Genomic DNA, 10,572 nt, shown 5'->3' on the forward strand with positions numbered 1-10,572 from the left:
TTGGTTTGTAAACACAGACACAGAGAACAGCTCCTTCCGTTAGGGGGGGTGGGAATAAAGAAAATAATCCCTCGCCCCCTCCCCTTCCTATTTGGTCCTAAATGATGAAGATTTGTGCAGGCTGCGGGGGCAGGACTGATATTCAGGGAATGGGGAGCATGGGGGAGAAGGGGGCAGCTTGCTTACAATCCAGGGGCAACCCCGTGTCTCGGGGCTGGCCCAGCAGAGGCAGGATTTCTGCAGCGCAGGGGGACACGAGGTGAAACAAGCAGCGACTCGGCCGATTGGGGCTTGTTATTGTAGGGTCGCATTGAAGCAGACACTGGCACCAGCGTCGCCTCCAAGAGCGAGGGGAGCGCGCGGCCTGGTAACTCCGGACGGACCCGGTCCCTCCCTGCGCTGGGGGGCCAGGAGTCACCGCCCCCCGCCCCTCACCTCCGCCTCCTGCCTGCTCGCAGCTCCCGGGCCCGCGGCAGCAGCTGTGCCAGCCGGCTCCGAATGTTGAAACACCAGCAACATTAGCCCTCGCTTCCCATTGGCTGGAGGGCCCCAGGGGCGGGCGCAGGAAAGGGGAAGCTCCGCCCTTCGAGGGCCACGTGGGCCGGCAGTGGAAGTTGCAAGTCAGCTGGAGGAGAGAGGGGCCCGGCCCGGCCTGCGCACGTGGCTTTCACCGCAGCGCTCACCTGCCCTCACGCCCCACGCTCCTGCTTTTCCCTCCCTGCGTTGTTCGACCCAACCCTCACCCAGGCATCCACCCAGTTCACCCCGATTCTCACCCCTTTTTAAACTTGTTCCTAAGAAACCCCGATCGGTTCCTGGGAAATTCCCAACAACTCTTATCAGTGGTGCCTGTTACATACCAGCTGGGTTTTCCCTTTGATATTTACATACCCCCTGCCTCCTTTTTTCGCCCCTCCCATTTTTTCCTCCCCTGTTCATTTTGGTTCTGGACATACAACACTCCAGTTGTCTGAAGAAGTGGGCTATGCCCAGGAAAGCTCATGATCCCATTGACACGGTTTGTTAATCTTTAAGGTGACTATATGTTGTGTTTTAAGTTTTTCCTGTTACAGACTCACTCAGCTACCCCTCTGAAACTCGTGGGCTCTGTCTACACTGCAGGCTTCTTGCACAAGAACTGTTTTGCAGAAGAGTTCTTGTGCAAAAGGTCTTCCATACGAGCGCGTCCACACTGCCATGTGCTTTTGCAGAAGAGATGTGCTTTTGCACAAGAGCATCCATGGCAGTGTCGACACTCTCTTGCACAAGAAAGCTCTGATGGCCATTTTAGCCGTAGGGGTTTTTTGCGCAAGAAATTCATAGAATCATAGAATAATAGGACTGGAAGGGACCTCGAGAGGTCATCGAGTCCAGCCCCCCGCCCTCAAGGCAGGATCAAGCTCCGTCTACACCATCCCTGACAGATGTCTATCTAACCTGTTCTTAAATATCTCCAGAGAGGGAGATTCCACCACCTCCCTTGGCAATTTATTCCAATATTTGACCACCCTGACAGTTAGGAATTTTTACCTAATGTCCAATCTAAACCTCCCCTGCTGCACTTTAAGCCCATTACTCCTTGTCCTGTCCTCAGAAACCAAGAGGAACAAATTTTCGCCTTCCTCCTTGTGACACCCTTTTAGATATTTGAAAACCGCTATCATGTCCCCCCTTAATCTTCTTTTTTCCAAACTAAACAAGCCCAGTTCATGAAGCCTGGCTTCATAGGTCATGTTCTCTAAACCTTTAATCATTCTTGTCGCTCTTCTCTGTACCCTTTCCAATTTCTCCACATCTTTCTTGAAATGTGGCGCCCAGAACTGGACACAGTACTCCAGCTGAGGCCTAACTAGTGCAGAATAGAGCGGCAGAATGACTTCACGAGTTTTGCTTACAACACACCTGTTGATACAACCTAGAATCATATTTGCTTTTTTGGCAACAGCATCACACTGTTGACTCATATTCAACTTGTGGTCCACTATGACCCCTAGATCCCTTTCCGCCATGCTCCTTCCTAGACAGTCGCTTCCCATCTTGTATGTATGGAACTGATTGTTCCTTCCTAAGTGGAGCACTTTGCATTTCTCTTTATTAAACCTCATCCTGTTTACCTCTGACCATTTCTCTAACTTGCTAAGGTCATTTTGAATTATGTCCCTATCCTCCAAAGAAGTCGCAACCCCACCCAGTTTGGTATCATCTGCAAACTTAATAAGAGTACTCTCTATCCCAATATCTACATCATTGATGAAGATATTGAATAGTACGGGTCCCAAAACAGACCCTTGAGGAACTCCACTTGTTATCCCTTTCCAGCAGGATTTAGAACCGTTAACAACAACTCTCTGACTACGGTTATCCAGCCAATTATGCACCCACCTTATCGTGGCCCTATCTAAGTTATATTTTCCTAGTTTATCAATAAGAATATCATGCGAGACCGTATCAAATGCCTTACTAAAGTCTAGGTATACGACATCCACCGCTTCTCCCTTATCCACAAGGCTCGTTATCTTTTCAAAGAAAGCTATCAGATTAGTTTGGCATGACTTGTTCTTCACAAACCCATGCTGGCTATTCCCTATCACTTTATTACTTTCCAAGTGTTTGCATACGATTTCCTTAATTACCTGCTCCATTATCTTCCCTGGGACAGATGTTAAACTGACCGGTCTATAATTTCCTGGGTTGTTCTTATTCCCCTTTTTATAGATGGGCACAATATTTGCCTTTTTCCAGTCTTCTGGAATCTCCCCTGTCTTCCATGATTTTTCAAAGATCATAGCTAAAGGCTCAGATACCTCCTCTATCAGCTCCTTGAGTATCCTGGGATGCATTTCATCAGGACCTGGTGACTTGCTGACATCTAACTTTCCTAAGTGATTTTTAACTTGTTCTTTGTGTATCCTATCTTCTAAACTTACCCTCTCTCTGCTTGTATTCACTACGTTAGGCACACCTCCAGACTTCTCGGTGAAGACCGAAACAAAGAAGTCATTGAGCATCTCCGCCATTTCCAAGTTCCCTGTTACTGCTTCTCCCTCCTCGCTAAGCAGTGGGCCTACCCTGTCCTTGGTCTTCCTCTTGCTTTTAATGTATTTATAAAAGGTCTTCTTGTTTCCCTTTATGCCTGTAGCTAGTTTGATCTCATTTTGTGCCTTTGCCTTTCTAATCTTGCCCCTGCATTCCCGTGTTGCTTGCCTATATTCATCCTTTGTTAGTTGTCCTAGTTTCCAGTTTTTATATGACTCCTTTTTTATTTTGAGATCATGCAAGATCTCCTTGTTAAGCCAAGCTGGTCTTTTGCCATATTTTCTATCTTTCCTACACAACGGAATTGTTTGCTTTTGGGCCCTTAACAACGTCCCTTTGAAATACTTCCAACTCTCCTCAGTTGTTTTTCCCTTCAGTCTTGCTTCCCATGGGACCTTACCTACAAGTTCTCTGAGCTTATCAAAATCTGCCTTCCTGAAATCCATAACCTCAATTGTGGTGGTCTCCCTTCTACCTTTCCTTATGATCATGAACTCTATTATTTCGTGATCACTGTCCCCTATACTGTCTTCCACTTTCAAGTTCTCAACTAGTTCCTCCCTATTTGTTAAAACCAAATCCAGAACAGCTTCTCCTCTGGTAGCTTTTTCAACCTTCTGAAACAGAAAGTTGTCTCCAATGCAGTCCAGAAACTTATTGGATAGCCTGTGCCTCGCTGTGTTAGTTTCCCAACATATGTCTGGATAGTTGAAGTCCCCCATCACCACCAAATCTTGGGCTTTGGATAGTTTTGTTAATTGTTTAAAAAAGGCCTCATCCACCTCTTCCACCTGGCTAGGTGGCCTGTAGTAGACTCCTAGCATGATATCACCCTCGTTTTTTACCCCTTTTAGCTTAACCCAGAGACTCTCTACACAGCTATCTCCTACGTTCATCTCCACTTCAGTCCAAGTGTGTACATTTTTAATATACAAGGCAACCCCTCCTCCCTTTTTTCCCTGTCTGTCCTTCCTGAGCAAGCCGTACCCTTCCATACCAATATTCCAATCATGCGTCCCATCCCACCAGGTTTCTGTAATACCAATGATATCATAGTTGTATTTATTGGTTAGCAATTCCAGTTCTTCCTGCTTATTACCCATACTTCTCGCATTTGTATATAGGCATCTAAGATACTGATTTGATCTTGCCTCCCTGTTGTGCCCTGACCCTCCTTTCTCCTTGCCATTATAGGCCGTAGTCCCCCCCATTTCCAACCCATCTCCCAGTCCCGCACATTCAGCACTTACCTGTGGGCTTTGCTCACCTGCCCCCGACAAACCTAGTTTAAAGCCCTCCTCACAAGGTTAGCCAGTCTGTGTCCAAACAAGGCCTTCCCGCTCCTGGAAAGGTGAACTCCATCTCCGCCAAGCAGTCCTTCCTGGAAGAGCACCCCGTGATCAAGGAAGCCGAATCCCTCCTGGCGACACCATCGTCGCAGCCAGGCATTCACCTCCAGGATGCACCTCTCTCTGCCCGGGCCCCTACCTTTGACAGGAAGGATAGAAGAGAATACCACCTGTGCTCCAAACTCCTTCACCCGTACTCCCAAAGCCCTGTAGTCACACTTGATCCGCTCAGTGTCACACCTGGCAGTATCATTTGTGCCCACGTGGATGAGTAGCATGGGGTAGTAGTCAGAGGGCCGGATAATCCTCGACAATGCCTCCGTAACATCTCGGATACGGGCCCCTGGCAGACAGCATACCTCTCGAGATGAGCTGTCAGGGCGACAGATGGGTGCCTCCGTTCCCCTCAGAAGAGAGTCTCCAACCACCACTACTCTACGTTTCCTCCTCGCAGTGGTGGCAGGAGACTGCTCAACCTTGGTGGTGCAAGGCCTGGTCTCCTCCACTGTGGGGGGTGACTCCTTGTCTCCTGCTGAAAGTAAAGAGTAACGGTTATGTAACAACACAGTGGGAGGGTTAGGAGCAGGGGTGGAACACTGCCTGCTGCCGGAAGTAACCAGCTGCCAGTGCTCACCCTGCACTACTGCCTCCTCCATAAGTGGCTGGTCAACAGTCCCACATCCTAGGACAGTGACCTCCGTGGACTCCACAGGAATACTGTCCAGGAATTCCTCATGGCTTCGAATGCTCCTCAGCCTGGCCACCTCCTCCTGTAGCTCTCCCACCTGCTGCCTGAGAGATTCCACCAGCAGGCACCTTTCACAACGGTTGTCTCCCCCAGCCTGGAGATCACTCAGTGGGAATTGCAAGCCACAAATACAGCAAGACCACACCAGGACCTGGGTAGAGGCATCCATGCTCAGGTTCTCTGTCTGGATACAGGCACAGGTGGAGGAGACAGGAGAAGTACTGGCACAAGCGCTACGGGTCTTCATCACCATCAGTCACTCCCTCTTCAACTCCCCTGTCTGCAGTCCCCTGTCCGCTTCGCTCAATTCATGTTGCCTGTCTACACTGCCGCCTTCTGGAAGAGCTCTTGTGCAAGAGGGCTTATTCCTCGTGGGGAGAGGAATAACTCTTCCGGAAGAAGCCCTGTTTGCTGATGCTGTACTGTAATACTTGTGCAAAAACACGCACGCAGTGTAGACACTCTGCAAGTTTTTGCGCAAGAACAGCTGTTCTTGTGCAAAAAGCCTGCAGTGTAGACATAGCCTTAGAGGGGCAACCCCAACAGTCATTACTAACAAGGAGTCCTGTGGCACCTTGAAGATTTATTTGGGCATCAGCTGTTGCGGAGGAAAAGCAGGTCCAAGTGTTTTTTACCCCTGGAAGCGGATGCCCAAATACACGTGTTAGTCTTTAAGGTGCCCCAGGGTGCCTCTGTTTAAACAAGTGGAAGAGAAGGGCCTGTGTGCACCTCATAGGATGCCAGGCTAGACTGAAGATCACAATGGCCCTCTCTGGCCTGGAAGTTAATGAATGGTTACATCTGGCCAGGCTGCCTCTCTTTATGCTTGCATTAACTAACTGGGTTATTTGCAGGTGTTGTACTCAGTCCAGCTGTGTCGGAGCGCCTGCTGCTGGAGGAGAACGCAAAAGTTCTGTTACCTGGTTTGTAAGTCTGGAGCCTTCTCTACTGCATGAGGTACAAGCCACCTGGCTCTTCGCTAAAGTTGCAGAGCCGAGTCACTATCGCTGGATGTGGTCTCCGTGCCCAGAGTCCCCAGAGACCACAAACCAGATAAGATTCGAAATCGCCCAAGCAGATTTTTTGCGTAACAACATGCAATAATAGTTGCCAGCGAACAGACTCAGCGCTGCGCCGCTACACTTTATGGAAGCCGTGGCAATGTCCTAACACCCACTGAGCACCATCCAGTGCCCCCACACAGTCAGCTGGTGAACACCATTTGAGGTGAACTTTTATACATTCCTGATGTATCAGGTTGCTACCCCCTGTTACCTGGTTACCGTCCCTTACCTTGCAGAAGGGGGCTTACTTCCTAGTCTTCATACTGTCAACTTACTATCTGTTATGCTGTCAACTTTGACCTGGTCCTGAACATAGGTCGGTATGTACTTTATTTGTGGGAGGTAAATGGTACCAAGATGTTCCTTAGGACAATCCACAGAACTACAGACCGGTCAGCCTCACCTCACTCCCCGGAAAAATCATGGAGGGGATCCTCAAGGAATCCAGTTTGAAGCACTTAGAATAAGGAAAGGGATCAGGAGCAGTCAGCATGGATTCACCAAGGGCAAGTCATGCTTGACGAACCTGATTGCTTTCTATGACGAGGTAACTGGCTCTGTGGACATGGGGAATTCAGTGGATGTGATATACCTGGACTTATTCTTGCCAGCAAGTTAAGGAAGTATGGATTGGATTAATGGACTGTAAGATGGATAGAAATCGGGCTAGACTGTTGGGCTCAATGGGTAGTGATCAACAGCTCGATGTCGGACTGGCGGTCAGTTTCAAGCAGAGTACCTCAAAGACCGGTTCTACGGTCGGTTTTGTTCAACATCTTTATTAATGACTGGATGAGGGGATGGATTGCACCCTCAGCAAGTTTGCCTATGTCACTAAGCTAGGGGGAAAGGTAGATACATTGGACGGTAGGGTATATGGTGCAGAGTGTCCAAGACATATTGGAGGATTGGGCCAAAAGAAATCTGATGAGGTTCAACAAGGACAAGTGCAGAGTCCTGCACTTGAATGGAAGAATCCCAAGAATTGTTACAGGCTGGGGACCGACTGGCTAAGTAGCAGTTCTGCAGAAAAGGACCTGGGGGTTACAGTGGATGAGAAGCTGGATATGAGTCAACAGTGTGCCCTTGTAGCCAAGAAGGCTAATGGCATATTAGGGTGCATTAGGAGGAACATTGCCAGCAGATCTAGGGAAGTGATTATTCCCCTTTATTGGGATGTGGTGAGGCCACGTCTGGAGTATTGTGTCCAGTTCTGGGCCCCCCACTACAGGAAGGATGTGGACGCATTGGAGAGGGTCCAGTGGAGGGCAACAAAAATTATTAGGAGGCTGGAGCACATGACTTAGGAGAGGCTGAGGGAGTTGGGCTTGTTTAGTCTGCAGAAGAATGACGGGGGATTTGATAGCAGCCTTTAACTATCTGAAGGGAGGTTCCAAAGAGGATGGAGAGAGGCTGTTCACAGTGGTGACGATGGCAGAACGAGGAGTGATGGTCTCAAGGTGCAGTGGGGGAGGTGTAGGTTGGATATTAGGAAAAACTCTTTCCCTAAGAGAATGGGGAAGCACTGGAATGGGCTAACTAGGGAGATGGTGGAATCTCCATCCCTAGAGGTTTTTAAGTCCTGGTTTGACACAGACCTGGTTGGGATGATTGAGTTGGGATTGGTCCTGCTTTTGGGCAGGGGGCTGCACTCGATGACTCCTGAGGTCTCTTCCAGCCCTGGGATTCTATGATTCTAAGGCAAGGGACTTCTTTTATTTGAGAGCCCCAATTCCTTCAACAGCAGTATAGCTCTAATCCATGGAGCTCCTGAAGAGCAGCTCTGCATCCCTTTCTATGGCAGCCCAACTGTCCTTGGAACTGGTCAGACCAGTGTGACATCCCCCTGTGTAGGCATAATGAGCTAACGTGTCCTTCACTCCCATGCACCAACTTTGCCACTTATCAACTATGTTTTTAATTTGTTCCAAGGGAAAGCTGAATGAAGCCAAAATTAATGAGTGTTTTAACTTGTAACAAAATACAGGACTGTGTAGCACTTTAAAGACTAACAAGATGATTTATTAGATGATGAGCTTTCGTGGGCCAGACCCACTTCCTCAGATCCACTATTTGATCTGAGGAAGTGGGTCTGGCCCACGAAAGCTCATCATCTAATAAACCATCTTGTTAGTCTTTAAAGTGCTACATAGTCCTGTATTTCGTTTCAGCTACACCAGACTAACACGGCTACATTTCTATCACTGTTCTAACTTGTGTTTCTGTTCCCAGGAAATGTTGAAACGGTAGATTCCTAGGGACTGTCAAGTAGAAAGATTGACCCAAATTAGTTACTTGTTTACTTTCTTTGGCTCCACTGGAATCTTACAACAGGGATTAACTAGCTCCATTCATATCTATAATTAACACAAACAAAATCTATGTTTAGTGACAGGTAAGGTTTCCTGAGCACATGTCTAACAATCCAGACATTTAAAATCAGAAGTTAGTGGAAGGAGGCTGAAAAAGGTGAGGCTTTCGAGAGAAAAATTGCCCGAGAAAGGGTTATTTTGAACTCCAATTTACTCTGTATCAACCCATTTTTCCATTAAACCAACCTAAAGTACTATAAATAGGACTCAAAGTTTATGTCCTATGTTTTAGTTTTTGTCATAAACACCACAAGAAAAAAATATAAAGCAAATGGGAAAAAAGGGAGGATGCGAGTTATGAAAAAGCAAACAGTTGATAGGAGAAGCTAAAATTGGGGGAAAAAATCTATATCCAGTAACATAAAGGATAATTAGGAAATGTTTAAATATATCGGGAACAAAAGAAATCAGAGGAATGGTAAAGATCCATTACTGTATAAGGCTGGTCAAATTGCCAATCATGATGAAAAAAAGAAACTTCAGCAACCTGCTTGGAATTTAATGCGTTGAACTACACACAAGCCATAAAGATTGGATGTCTTTCTAAAACATATGTGGTAGCTCAACCGAGGGATGTTAAATTGCGCTTAATCAGCTAATCCAGTAGTTGGTGGAATTTCCATCGACTACTCAATTAGTCAATAAGGGTATGTCTACATTAGCTCGTTAATTTGAGCTAGGTAGGCAAAGCAGGCAACCGGAGTTGTAAATGAAGCCCGGGATTTAAATAGCCCAGGCTTTATTTGCATGTTCCCGTCCGGTCGCCATTTTGAAATTCCACTAGCCGCGCAGCTATAGAATGAGATGTAACAGTTAATTCGAACTAAGGACTTAGTTCGAGTTACCGTTTCATTGCCACATGTAGCCGGCAGGAAGGGACCTCGAGAGGTCGAGTCCAGTACCCTGCCCTCATGGCAGGACCCAGTACTGTCTAGACGAGTGTTTCTTAAACTTTTTAAGACCGAGGAACACCAAACAATTTTTTTTTAATGAGGATTTTTTGTTGACTCCTGAGGTCTCTTCCAGCCCTAGGATTCTATAAATGTGCTTGGTACCTGTGCCTGGACCTTTATGCTTGATCTGGCTTATACTATTTCTCTTTCCTGCCTGCGGTTCCACTGAGCCAAAGTCTTGCTTCCTAGATTTCAGGCCTGTTGCTGTTTTTATGTTACCGGCCTTTATTCGGGCCTGCTGATTTTATGTTACCAACCCGCAACTTACTACAGAGGCAACTGAGTCCCCAAAAGGAGGAGCAGCTTGTTCAAAAACACAGCAAGCCAGTGGCAGCGCTAGGAATAGGACCCGTATGTCCCAACTCCCTGTCCCCTGCTGTACTAACCAGACCAAAATACTTTGACCACCAGGGTCTGAAGCCCCACAGACAGGGGCCACGGATGGGGAGGGGGAGAGGCAAAGGGGGCAGTTGTCCCGGGAGCTGATGATTTAAAAGGGTCCAGGCCTCTGGGTCACTGTATCGACTATTATGGCAGCCGCCACTGCCAGAGACCCGGGCAAATGAAATCAGTCCTAGAGCTCTGTCTGGTGCAGGGTGGGTGGCGCTAAGGCCTGATTGGCCCTCGCCTTGCCCCTCCTACCTTTAGCTTTGCCCCTTTGAGGGGGTCTAGAACCTTGCCCCTTTGAGGGGGTCTAGAGCCGACCCCCTCCCATACATTACCCAGGGCCCGACAACGTCTGTCACCAGCCCCGTTGACATGAATGTGCCCCAAATCCCTCAGACCCAGTACAGTCCCCCCCTCCTTCCCCCCCCGGATCCTTAATTCTTCTCTTGTCATCTGATTGCTTCAAGCATTGTTACAGGCTGGGGACCGACTGGCTAAGCAGCAGTTCAGCAGAAAAGGACCTGGGGATTACAGTGGATGAGAAGCCGGAGATGAGTCAACAGGGTGGCCTTGTAGCCAAGAAGGCTAATGGCATATTAGGGGGCATTAGGAGGAGCATTGCCTGCAGATCCAGAGAAGTGATTATTCCCCTTTATTCGGCTC

The sequence above is a fragment of the Pelodiscus sinensis genome, unplaced genomic scaffold, assembly GCF_049634645.1.
Source record: "Pelodiscus sinensis isolate JC-2024 unplaced genomic scaffold, ASM4963464v1 ctg37, whole genome shotgun sequence".
Lineage (NCBI taxonomy): Eukaryota > Metazoa > Chordata > Testudines > Trionychidae > Pelodiscus > Pelodiscus sinensis.